The 13,451-nt window shown below is 41.1% G+C and overlaps 1 protein-coding gene and 1 long non-coding RNA gene across 5 annotated transcripts in view; both read right to left on the bottom strand.

Moving 5' to 3' along the window:
- cpeb4b (cytoplasmic polyadenylation element binding protein 4b) overlaps positions 1 to 741 on the bottom strand; it is a 33,520-nt gene extending 32,779 nt beyond the window's left edge. The window contains exon 1 of one of the 4 annotated variants that reach the window (XM_026181227.1): positions 49 to 741. The gene's annotated coding sequence lies outside the window, so the exon portion shown is untranslated. The remainder of the gene's footprint in view (positions 1 to 48) is intronic. The other 3 variants (XM_026181229.1, XM_026181230.1, XM_026181231.1) reach the window with 3 other exon arrangements.
- Positions 742 to 6,731: 5,990 nt separating this feature from the next.
- Positions 6,732 to 8,494, bottom strand: LOC113030605 (uncharacterized). The gene is made up of 3 exons (XR_003273611.1): positions 8,438 to 8,494; positions 7,315 to 7,406; positions 6,732 to 6,836 (listed from the first exon to the last, which is right to left on the bottom strand). It is a non-coding gene; the product is annotated as an uncharacterized LOC113030605 (long non-coding RNA).
- Positions 8,495 to 13,451: the final 4,957 nt, after the last annotated feature.

Raw genomic sequence — 13,451 nt, 5'->3', positions numbered from 1 at the left:
CTAGCTAGCTGGACAGGTTGAAGGCAAGCGAATAAAACATCTCCTCACCTTCTGATCACCACCTTTCGACCTCGGCGTCGTCTGTGTCGAGATCCTTTCCCTCGGGCTGAGAGCGAGACGGTGTCCTTGAAACAATGAGTGCGGCAGGCAAAGGTTTTCAGAGGCGGTTTTAGTAGCTGACTCGTACAGTGCAGTCGGTCAGCTCTTTTTTTTCTCTCTCCCTTCTCCTGACGTGTCCTGCCTGCTCAATGACACAGCTCTCTATCTGCTGCCTGTAATCTGGACCGTATCATCGAAGAGCTTTGTTAACGTGGCAGTGTGTGACTTATACTCGGTTCGTTCATAAAGCCTTATTCGATCGGTTTCATTGTTCGCTTTATTTTCTTTTCTTCTCACTAACTGTCTCTCCTTCAGAGCCAGCCGATCCTCTGTGTGTGTGCTTGCTTGCTTCTTGGCTGCCCCTCTCTCCTGGAACCGACCGTGGCCGAATGACAGCGAAAGATCAGCCGAGACACACTTCCGCTTCTGGGACGGCCCCTCTTCGCTTAGACCACGCCTTCACGGGGCCACACCTCGGTACGCGATTGGTTGGACCACCGGCAACCTCTCTAAAATTCTTCATCATTTAACAGCTATGCGCCAATAATATAACCACGCCGTGCTTTAAGGGCCTGCCCACTCAGGGCAGAAAAAAACCCTCCTCCCATCGCTATCCTGTCTTTTCACGATGCAGCCTATATCAGGTCGTGAGAAAAATGAGAAACCCAACCCCCCCACCAAAGCTTCAGTAAAAGCGCATCCTTGGCTCGGGCTTTTTGATCCCTAGCTCATTTGTTGTGTGGAGATGAAACAAGGAGGTATGCTATCGTTTTTTTTGGTGGTCGTTTTGGTGTTCCTTTTCATGCATAACTTAAATGCAAACCTCGTCCTCTTCACACTGGCCACTGCACTCTGCAGTATTTTTCAGCATTATCATTTTTGTCAGGTGGCTAGAGACTCCTCTTTTCAATGTTTCCCAATCAGTCAATCTTTATTCAGCACTCATTGTCCATAGAAAGAAATACACCCACAAAGAGACTACAGGAGTGCCTCCAATAAAGACTCATGTTTTGCCAAACCTGATATCCATTTAGCCCAGTGATCTCATTCTCAGGCGTGTTGAGCCTGAATATAAATTTAAACATGAGATTTCTTAATAAAGCTTTAAATATACTGATTCCAGCAGTTACAAGCATCTCACTTGCCATTTTAGTCTCTTTAGTAACAACCTCATGGCATCATTATAAGCTACATGTAGCTCGCTTCCCTGTATTTCATCCACAGGTGTTCTGTATACAAATGTGTACAGTATGCTCTAAATGAAGAAATATTCACTCATTCTGTACATGCAGTAAATTTGCATAAGAGGATGTTCGCTTGAGCATACATTAACTGTCATGCCTATAAATATTGTTGTCATCTGTCATTGGATCTGCAGAAAGATCTGCAGGATATTTGATCTCATTACTGACAGTAAGATTATTATCTGACAATGTAAACTTTGGAAATCTGAGATAGATTTCCTCCTTAATCTATATAGAATCTAGAAATCATATCGCTCTTACAGGCATTGCGAGTAATACGCATAACATATGTGAAGTAGCTGCTGGAGAGAAGCACTACTAGGACTGAAGACCACAAGATCATCTGCATACATGATGTAGTTCACTAAATTTACAGGCTCTCATATTCTTTGACACATCATCGACATAAAGATTCAAAAGAATTGTGGATAAAATCTCTCCTTGTTAGACAAGGAGTTATGTTGTATACCAAAAGAAAAGCTGGTTAATGTAATATCTCCTATCTGTGTTACATCTGTACTCACACTGTCTTATAATAGGTTTTATTATGAGAAAACAGCCTATTCAATCCAAAATCAAAAGCAGCCGTCATGTAATCATACAGTTAAATATGTAGTGACAACCAGGAAGCAGATTGCTTAGCAAAAAAGCTTCATGGCTATCAAATTGTCCCGTCTACATTACAGGAAAAACAAGAGCCAGAAAGAGAGCTTTAAGTTTTTTAAACCCATTTCACCTCTCATCCAAGAGGCTCTTTCAGTTCAAAAACCAAAAGTCCCAGGTATTTAAGCCCTAATGCTGCTTAGGAGGTGGTCGTTGACACACTATTAATCACGTATGTCATCACATGAGACAAGGTGTGAAAAAAGGCGTGGGTCATTACCACCAGAGGTTTCAGGTGAAACCACTGTGAGACCTTGCCCCACCCTATCATGTGACCTGTTGAGGTTACTTGATGTGAGTCAGGGTTGAGGCACCTGCCGTAAGCCACCACCTCCTTCGATGATGGTCCTCCACAGTGGACATAGGTGGCCTCTTTTACTCCTATTTCAAACCATCTGTCACTCCTCACTGCACTGCGCAGCGTACACTATGTTGCTTAGTTTCTGTTTGGGAGCTTTGTTTTACGGATGAACAGGTTTATGTCCGAGGGTGTGGCTGGGTCTGAAGTAAAGTATGTACTTGTGTACACGTATATGTTCCTTTTGTTTCCCTTCTGCCATAGGGAACATTTTCTGTCAAGTATGGCAGGGTCCTGATCACCCCAAGCTTGTGTTCCGGAGGGTGGTGGGAGTTAAAAGTACAGATTTGTGTATGTGGGCTTCCAGTGAACTTCAGTGTTAAGGCTTATATCCTTGTCAGTGTGCACAGCACAGTCCAGAAATGACAAACTATTATCCTTTGTACATTACACAAAATACACAAATCTATTATATTAGGCAGATTACAAGTGTCAGCTATGGTTCTATCTTGTGAACCAAACTTCATGTATGTAGTATATAAATGCTTTATTCATTAAATCCATCTGTCCGTCCGTCCGTCCGTCCATCCATCTGTCCGTCCATCCATCCGTTCGTCCATCCATCTGTCCGTCCGTCCATCCATCCATCCATCCATCCATCCATCCATCCATCCATCCATCCATCCATCCATCCATCCATCCATCCATCCATCAGTCTATCCATTCATTCTCTTCGGTTTATCCAATTCAGGGTCAAGACAGGGCAAGAAGCAGGGTGCCGATGCCATTTTATCTTCAAATTATTTTGTTTTGGTTGATTATTTTAATCATTTGGCACATTTTCTGAGATGTTTCAATGAACAAGGAGCATACTAGGAAATATATTACTTTTACCTCTGACTCTGGTCATAGTCCATTGTAGTGATCAGAAGCTGGAATGAAGATGCTATACTTATAGTGTGTGAGAGAGACATAGTATATTCTGCCCCAGGCCCTAACAGAGTTTGAAGCCTGTGGGATAAAGCACCCTTAAGAGATAGAGCTATAGGTGCTTGTGTTTTCACCTTTGCACAAAGCCAGGTTAGTGTTTATGCTAACAAAACGTTGAATAAGCCTGCTTGTGTCCTGATTTAATGGACAGAAATTAGAGAGGAGACAATCTTATAATCTCAAATTCAGTAAAAAAGCACTCAAGAAAAGATTTCTTCTTTTGATCTAAAAAAGCTATTTTCTCCGTGTACAGTGTTAACTGACATCTAAGATTGATTTGATTCGTCATACCAATATGAATCTGTCCCAGTTTTTTCTAGGGTATCACATGTAGCCCATTTAAGAGATGTGGTTGTGTCTGCTTTACTCTGTCAGATGACCATCCAACCACCTTTTTTCCTTCATCACCCACCCACACCAATAACCTTCTACTCCTTTTATCTGTTTCCCTGTCCTTCTGTGTCCTTCTCTCTTGTATGGTCATTATCACAGAGAGGTCATCAAACAGCTTTGACTCTGTCAGTCTCACTGACCCTCAACTGGCAGTATTACACGCAAGCCGCAAATGGCAATCTCATAAATCTGTCACTTCAAATCCAGCTGGGAGAGAGCGATAAATTAGGGGAACATGCAGTCTCCTGCATTATTTAATATATACAGGAAGGATGAACAGGCCATGGAGCAGGTATTAGCAGGGTTAAGGAGTGACCGGATTAAAGCAATCAGATTAAGAGAATAGATTGCAGATGCCTGATAATGTGGCCATTCACATTGTGCTCAGAGGTTGGCGTGAGCTGTGCAAATACCCGTAGATGTGTACAAATAAGACAATATTGCAATAAGAAATCCATCCACCTATCCTCTGCCACTTGATCTGGTTGTGGAGACAGTTAAGACAAGATGCCCAGACTTCCCTCACCCAGCTACTTCCTGCAGCTCTTCTGGGGGAACTCCAAGGTGTTCCCCAGCCAGCCAAAACGCAGTATGTCCAGGGGCCTCTTCCAACTTGGGCATGTCCAAGAAACCCTCACATATAAGGCATCCAGGGGGTGATCAGATGCCCGGACCACCTCAACTGTTTTGTGTTTTTTTACTGTAGAGGAGCTTAACTGCAGTCTAACACTCGTATCACAAATTTCTATCATCATTTGCATTTCCTCTCCTCATTTTTTAAAATGTCTGTTCTGTTCCGCAAACAAAACTGTTCAAGGGAAATCTTCATGCACTGGAGGGTGAAAAACAGCAGGAAGAAGGAGTAATGTTTTTTTGTTTTTTGTTTTTTTAAAAAATCACAAATGAGATCCAGCTTTCTGCCACTCCTCATGCTCTACACTACAGTAGTATGAATAAAGAGTAGAGCACAAGGAATTCGATTTGTTTCAGTAGGAGATGGTTCTTACCTAAAGATCTGTGGCTTGGAAACAATGCCAAATATTATTTTTTGTTCATGTTCTGCTTCAGAAATATTTATATTGAATTTAAGTTGCACAATTAAATCCTCTTTTTATATTCTCCAAAATATAATTAAGCCCCATGACTGTCTAAACATAATAAAATAATCATTTTACCCCTACTGCTTTTGTTAATTAGAGTATCGTGTCCACAGTAGCTCCATCCTAACACTTTTATCTTAAATTTCTATCATATACACGTGACCTCCGTTTCCCTTTTTCATCATTCTTCAATCTCCACTCTGGTCTGCAAACAAAATTGCTTAAAAGAAATCTTCTTCATACACTGGGGGGAGAAAATCAGCAGGAGGAAGGACTAATATTTAAAAATCCTAAATGTGATCCAGTTTTATGGCCCTTCTTGAGTGTAGGACACAGTATTCCTTTCACAGCGGGGCAGATGATTAGGCAGAGTGCTCGGTGCTGTAAATGGATTTCTAGGACAGAATAACCGGTCCTGCTGGCCTCACTCAGGAGACAACACCCTCTCCTCCTACTGTCCCTTTTCTCTGCCTTTTGCTGTCTGTCACAAAAATACATTGTTTTGTTCCAAATTCTTCATGCCCAGAACAACCCTAAATAAAGCACGAGGCAGAAGGGGAAGTAAATTACATATTTATGAAACTATTTATAAGACCTACTGTGAATCTACAGTTTCAGCCTGAAATTCGACTTTTTTCAAAGCTACCGAGATGTGTAATTTATCTACTGTATGAACTTACTAATAGCCAGTTTTATCATGTATTCACTTTCTGGCAATGGTTTTCTGTGCGCTCTGCCATATTCAAGAGTGGATAGGTACTATGAATAAAACATTGAATCCATTAAAAAATTAATCACCTCTACCTAAGGCATAATTATGGTGCAATTCCTCCCAGAGTGTACGCGCGCATGTGTGTGTGTTTGTGAGTCAAGTGTGCATTTATAAGCGTGCACAGAGGTGCCTGAGAGCAAATGCATACAAGTTCACAATATTTGATGTTTAATTTCTTAAAATCTCATTTCAACAATTTCCTGCCGTTTTGATTTTCGGTAGAAAATTCTGCAGCCAAACCCAAAAGTGCATAGAAGACAATTCTGCATTCCCAAGTTTACACATGAATAATACAGAATTTTGACTTTGACACCGATTGTATTTGTGTAAATTATGTAGATGTTTACATGTGTAGTGTTGACCAGCGCAACAAAGCCTTATGGTGTGCTATTGTAGAGTTGTGTTTGGGTCCTATAAAATATTCATTTGGATCGGGCATGTGGCTGAGAAAGAAAACCGTGTGGGTAGTTTGGGGATGCAAAGGACCTTGGGGTATGGATGGGAAGCTTCTCATTGATCTATGGGTAATATTTATAATCACTAACAACCTCACTCTAAATATAAGCTGAAAACCCCCCAACTTGCTCCACTTTTTATATAACAGAAAAGCTCATCTCCTCAATGTTTTTCTTTTTTCTTTATTTTTTTGCCTGACAGCCTCAAACCCTTCATCCTTCCTTCATCCATCCAGTGTATTTTCCCCTGTTGTGCGCTCCCTGGGGACCCTATACTAATTAAGCCGAAGAGGTCTTTCTGGGTAGCGGGCTGAGATGACTGTTTGAAAAAGACACGTGAACTGTGTGTGTGTGTGCATCCATGTGGGTGTGTGTGTGTCACAAAGGCCAGGCTGATTTCATGACTCCACTGGGCACAGAAGGGATAATAAATTACAACAGAGCAGCAGCTGGGGGCCTGTGATGTGAGGGTCAGTGTGCGTGTGCATCGTATGCATGTGTACGCTACACTGAGCAAATAAGTGGTTAAGTGTGTTGAAAGAAATTTCAAAATTTTCCAGAGCAAAAACTGACAAATCTGCAAGTTTTATGTGATAATTATGCAGCTTTCCATATTGGTAAATAAAAAACTAACACAGGCAATGAAAAAAATAGTTTTTAATTTGCTGCATAATTTCAGGAGTGAAAACAATTATTTTATTTGGAGAGGCACCAAAGTCAGAGAGCAAACAGGAACAATTAGCATAACTGTTGTAGAAAATTAGTAGCGGTGGATTATCCGTTATTGCCCTGGTGGTAATCAGATGTGAACAGCACACATCACTGTAAAAAAAGGGTCATAAAGATTTTAGCCTCTATTCAAACAGGGACTGAACATGGTGTCTTGAGCAAAGTGGGTCAAGGATGTACAAAAGTACAGTTGTGTTTGTCCGTCTTTATATCTTTCACTACAGTACATCCCTGTATGTTGAGCCGTTTCTGTAGTATGCACGGCAGCATGCAATTTGTGAATTTGTTGTTGCCATGGTGATGTCAAATTTGGGCGACTTGCTCATTCATTCACGGTTCGTGACATAAAAAGGAGTCTAATTCTGCTCATTTTCATGTTATCCAATTTTTCTTATGAAGCAACGCAAGAAACGTTTCAAACCCATTCATTAGCCAAAGGTTCTGTGTGTGTGTGTGTGTGTGTGTGTGTGTGTGTGTGTGTGTGTAAATGTGTAATTAAAGAATGTGCGCAAACGTGGGTGTGAAATCAATTGAGGACCTCTGCCTCTAAAGCCAGAGTGGTTTCATTTACCTTCTGGGCACTTCTCCATGGCCGAGGAGTCTGGCTGTGTGACAGGCTGGAAGGAGCCACAAAAACAGTCACTGGGTGGAAGTGGTGGCCAGCTTCAAAAAAAAAAAACCACCCTATGAAATACACCATTTTTAGTTCTCTTCCACATGATGTGTGATGGGATGTATTAGGGCCACATTAAGATAAAAAGATATTATTGATCATTTTGAGAAGAAAGTCGAAATTTAGAGATTAGAGTTGTTGTTTCAAGACAAACTGCCACGGCTGCTATGGCCTCTACAAAACGTCTTGTGTAGATGAGTTAGCAAAATCGTACTTCAGAATCGGTTTTACTTACAAGGTAATGACTTCTCTTTTAGCACATAAACAAAAGGAGATGGTGCAGAAAACTGCATCTGGTCAAAATGAAATGGCAGGCAGTGGACAGGTGCAAGGGTAAGCGTAACCCGATTGCTAAAATGATGATCGAGACTAGTTATCTATGTTATCTAACATAGCCTGAATTAACTCAAAACTTTTTTATGATGGTGGGGTGTTTAAATTACTGGTGATAAATGGCTGATTAGGAATTAACTCGAGTCTAATATTGTTTCAATTTAATTTAAACCTGCTGACATCGCCAGTTGTTTCTTTGTAGCATAACCGCATTAACGCGGCAAATCTCTGCTAGCGAGTTAGCACGGATCATGGGGCTGCCCGGTGCTAACGCGTTGACGCCAGGCAGCCCCACGCACGGGGCGATCTGCACTAACTCGCAAACGGAGATTTGCCGCGTTAATGGTGTTAACGTCATTTTAACAAGATTAACGCAGACAAAGCTGATTATTGTTATTTAATTTTTAAACTACCAAGAAGCAGACATCATAGTTCTTAAAATTCCCAAGCCTCACACTATAAATAATGCCCAGGAGGCTGACACTCTTGCCAGCATTTTGTCATATCAGCTGAGCTGAAGCCACAGCTGAAGGACAAATTGGTGGCTCTGCCTCCACTATGAGTGCAGTCCTTCAGCTGTGAGGTCAACAGCAAAACCTGATGTTTGCCACCAGTAACATTTTATTTTCTTTCAGGAGTCTGAAAATTGCTATTGACCTACAAAACGAGATTATAAAGGTCCACTGACCTGTTAGTTGTTCACCAACTTGTGTCTCTTGTTTAGTCTACGTTGGCTTTATCGTCTGTGTTTGTCTGTCTAGTTTTCCCTTTTGTGTGTTTCTCAACAGATGATTTACCAACACACACTCACTGTGCTGACAGAGGCTGAAAGAAAAAGCAATGGACAGAGAAATGCTGAGTCAAGCCCACCCGAGACTCCCTTTGCCTCAATAAAGGTACAAAGCACGTGGCCTCATCAATAATTGAAAGTTCTCCTTAAAGCTCTGAAAGTCCCAGATGCATGTGTGTTTATGTTGTGTGCTTTTTTTCTTGGACTTGTGGGTATGAGGTGCTCTCTTTTTCATAGTTTATGTGTGTATACAGTTGTGGTCAGAGGTTTACAGACACTTATCATTGGCATAAAAGTCATGGTAATTTGGGGCTTTTAAGGATTTCTTGGAACTGTTCTTTTTCCACTGTGCACAAGTTTGATGTTATTTTGGATTTCTCTAATCCACACAGTATCAAAAGTATACATACATCCCAACCGATATTTGATTAATTTGGTAACCTTTAAAGAATTAGTAGAGTTCATTTAAATTGGATGGTTTCCTGACATGGACCCAGCCGTTAAGTGTAAGCCACAAATTTTGGTTTGTTGTGGTCGGGTTTAGGGAAGGCCATTCCACAAACTCAATGTTAGTCTGATTTATTCATTCCAAAACCAGATTTGATGTATGTTTGGGATTACTGTCCTGTAGTAGCATCCAGTTTTGTCCAAGTTTCCACCTTCTAGCTGTTGATTTGAAATGAAGGTAAGAATTTGAAGGTGGATCTCCTCCTTCATTATTCCATCCATTGAAAACATCACCTTATCACGTCATGTGATTATGCCTTGTCTTGTCTCACCCATGTTGGCAGCTGCAAATTTCAGTCAAGACTGAAGGTGTGTATTTTGGAGCAGGGTGAATCGTTCCAGTGCTGCAAAACAAGAATCAACACCACCAAGTCTGAGGCCATGGTCCTCAGGCAGAAAAGGGTGGAGTCCCCACTCTGAGTCAGGGACTGGTTACTGCCCCAAGTGGAAGAGTTTAAGTATCTCAGAGTCTTGTTCACAAGTGAAGGAAGAGGAAAGCGGGAATTCGACAGACAGATTGGTGGTATGGACGCTAGGACGCTGCATCGGTCTGTTGTGGTGAAGAGAGAGCTGAGCATAAAAGCGAAGCCAGTTGATCTATATCTCCACCCTCACCTATGGTCGTGTACTTTGGGTGGTGACCGAAAGAATGAGATCGCAGATACAAGCGGCAGAAATGAGCTTTCTCCGAAGGATGGCTGGCCTCTCTTTTAGAGAAAGTTCAGCCATCTGAGAGGGACTCATAGTAGAGCCGTCTTCTCCTCCACATTGAAAGGAGCCTTTTGAGGTGGTTCAGGCATCTGACAAGGATGCCTCCTGGGTGTTCTGGGCATCTCCTCACCGGGAGGAGGCCCTGAGGCAGACCCAGGAGAGATTATAACTCTTGGCTAGCCTGGGGGAGGCTTGGTGTTCCCCAGACAAGCTGGAGGACGTGGCTAGGGAGAGGGAGGTCTGGGTTTCTCCGCTTAGGCTGCTACGGCATTATCCTGGCCCCGGGTAAGTGGAAGAAGATCGATGGATGGTTTCTTTCTTGGTCGGCGCCCTATCAGTTCTTGATGATGTAAACTCACTTTACTGTAGACAATGACACTGGTGTTCCAGCAGTTTCTAGTTCGTGACAGGCTTTGTGGTTCTTGAGTTGCTCCTGAGTATCCTAATAAATTTCCTCTCATCTGAGGGTGACAGTCTGTGTTTTCTTAGCAGACCTTAGCAAAATGGTGAGACATCTCAATAACTGGAATCCCTGGAATCTGAAGTTGTTTAGATATGGCTCAGAGACCTTCCCAGCTTGAGTAAATCTACAACTTTCCTTAGATCTTCACCGAGTTCCTTGGAATTTCTTATTGATCTGAATATTGGTCAGTCCAATGAGCGCTGTCAAACAATTCCTTTTCATTCTGGCAAAGAGAAACAATCATGATCACTAATGAAAAGTTAACAAGTCATGTCAAGTTAAAAGATGTCACATAACCTTCAGTACCACTTATTAAAAGGTTTAAGGAAGCGTATGTATATATTTGAACCTGTATGTATAGTAAAACAGTCACACTTCCGGGACTAAAGGCAAGTCACACATCAGTCATTTCCTTTTACAGTAAAAATTCAGCTTAATGTTACTATCATGCTAGTGTTTGTAGTTAGAGCTGGGTAAGGTTACTTTAAGTACATGTCAGTGCAATGTCCTTCAGTGTGATGGAAAAGCAGCTGTGAGCAAGTCTGAGCTTCCAGTTGGGAGGAGGATGCACAAGAAGAGATAATTTGGCTCATAGTATTTTCAGATCACTCGGAGGTGGAGCTTCAAGAGTCTCTTATCAGTCGACACAGCTGTACCTCCGAGGACACTGTGATGTACTGTGATGTGTGTCAGACGGCAGATGTAGCGAAAAGCGTGTGTGAATAATGTGAAACCTACCAGCTGAAGGTTTCCAGACAGGACTACATGTTACTCCCTCCAGCAACTCTGTAATCCCCCCAAATCTTAGTTTACTCAACTGCGAACTGAGAATTAAGGAATTTCTGGCACACGCTCCTAAAGGCTGAACCTTATGCCACAAGCATGCAAAGTGCCAGCCATTTCACTTTGCATTGCTTTGAACTATCAAAGTCTATCACTTGCAGACATGAATTAGGTGTTTTGAAACACCCAGGAGACTTTTCACGTTATTTAATGGTTTAATTGAAAGAAACCTTTTTGTTTAATTATATTTTCTCTCTTTGATTTCACAAAAACAGAAAAAATAACTGTGACCATAATTCCACGTGAATATGCAATGTCCAAATTCCAATGCAAATTACTGTATTTCACCAAATATAGCGTGGCGAATGCAAAACGACAGGGGCTTTTCTTGCTGCACGGCTTAGGGACCTACACGTAAAAATGGGGAATTCATCCAGCGAGGGAAATCTCAAAGGATGATGAGATGCTGTCTTTCAACAAAAATCGAAAGGGTACATTTAAGGTCAGGGTTAGGCCAGCATACATGGTTCATCTCAAATTTCAATTCAATTTTGAGTTATATAGCTGTCTTTTTATTTTACCTCATGGCCTCATGTATGAAATTACATGCGAAAAAGTAACAAATACATAGAAGCAACATGCACGTGCACTCACATTTTATTCATATTCTGCTTCATGTTAAGTGGGGTTTAAAAGTCTTTTTCTGCCTTAAATTTACACCATATGTCATAAATGGAAACTTGTCTGAAGTCTTAAGGTTTGATTTGACTTCTCAGATGAATCTATATAAAAAAATATAACGTAGCCTATGCAAGTGGCTGATATCATTACCAGCATTCATGCTTTTGCATGGTATATTATGAATAAATTACCTTGTGGTGATTTCCCAGAGTTTTATATGCGGTGGCAGCCATGATAGAAAAGAGCGAGGACCCTCCTAGGGTTTGTTTGGTTTTTTCAGAGGCAAACATATTTGTCCTGTCTTTGTCCCTTCCTTCACATCTTTCAAGTAGTTTTGGCAATCTCCCTCCAGCTGTTTGCTGACATCTTTGAGTCCTTTTAGTAAAGCTACGATTTTGATTCCTTATATTTTGCTAGCGATTGTTATTTTCTCTGAAGAGTATGAAGAAGAACAAGCTACTTGTTACCTCTAACTCTATTCAAAACGTTTTTGTTTTTTTTAACACCAGATCTCCTTCCTAATGCAATCTTACTGGAGATTTGTGCTACATCATAACTGCAAACCCTTCTGAAACATTACGGCATAGCCTTAAATGTAACTACATGTTGCATCCACACAGCCTGCAATTACTGTGAATGGTCAGTTCATTACTGTCGATTCCTCTTTCCAGCTACTTTAAGAAGGTATGGTTCCTAATTATAATAAAAACCATGCCTTCAGCCGTAGCATGTCAGCAAATGCCTGTAATATTTCTGAAACTATTAAAATGGACATCAGGGAATTGTGCAAAGAAGCGTGAAAACCTAAAGCATAAATATATTTGCCCCTGAAAAAACTACAACCACAACAGCATTAGTATATGTGCAACACTGTTAGCCACGTTGCTGGAGGAGGTGCACATTAGGTGATTTACATTTACCAACGTGAAACAAAGACTTTGCTTCTCACCACATTTTTGATGAAGCCCACTCGGCCGCATATGATGTAGACATCGCTGACAACATAACAGAGTCAGGACCAGTTTGCCAGTGAACTATTTTTATGACACATTTTTAAATTCCACATTGGCTAACTGATAAATAAGTCAAGGTCTAGGTAGACATAAAATATCTTCTTCCTTTCTTATAGATGTGGGTATTTTTTTTTCTTCATTAAATAAAGCTGTCCCTTTAATTCATGACAGAATTTATCTGTATATCAGTTTAAGCTTTTGATATACCCCTATTTGTAAAATCCCCTGTTTAAAGCACTGATTGTGTAAATTCACAAATACATGTTGTGGTTGTTGCAACCCTGCTGAGAAAATTCAGTGTGATGGGTATTATCAGGTTCGTTTGGCATGCTTTTCTAATATCGAGAATCAGTGGGAGTTGCGAGCTTTGGAAGGAATAAGTGATTCCTCCTCGTCGAAGATTTATATTCTGACAGCCAGATTGTTCTATCCTAATTACTCCTCCAGATGTTTCTGTCCCTGCCGCAGTCCCCTTACACCTTGTAGCTCTGCCAGCCAAAAACTAACTGGGGTTAACTCCCTAAGTCGTAACGTGCTGAAGCCTCATTCCCGTTCAACTCAGGTGTCTCTCAAACTTGGTACAAGAACATTTTGAACTAGGAGCCCTAGCTGAAATAAAAGACGTTAATAGCTTTCTGGTTTAGTCCATTATAAGGGTCAAGCCTGTATGTATTTAGCTAGCTGGACGATACAAGGGCAAAGTTATATAACATGATATGCCCTAAGATTTTTTTTAATGTGCTATTAAAATGCT

Source organism: Astatotilapia calliptera, chromosome 10, assembly GCF_900246225.1.
Source record: "Astatotilapia calliptera chromosome 10, fAstCal1.2, whole genome shotgun sequence".
NCBI lineage: Eukaryota > Metazoa > Chordata > Actinopteri > Cichliformes > Cichlidae > Astatotilapia > Astatotilapia calliptera.
The sequence above is the reverse complement of the archived record's forward strand: the minus strand, read 5'-3'. Positions and strand labels throughout refer to the sequence as shown.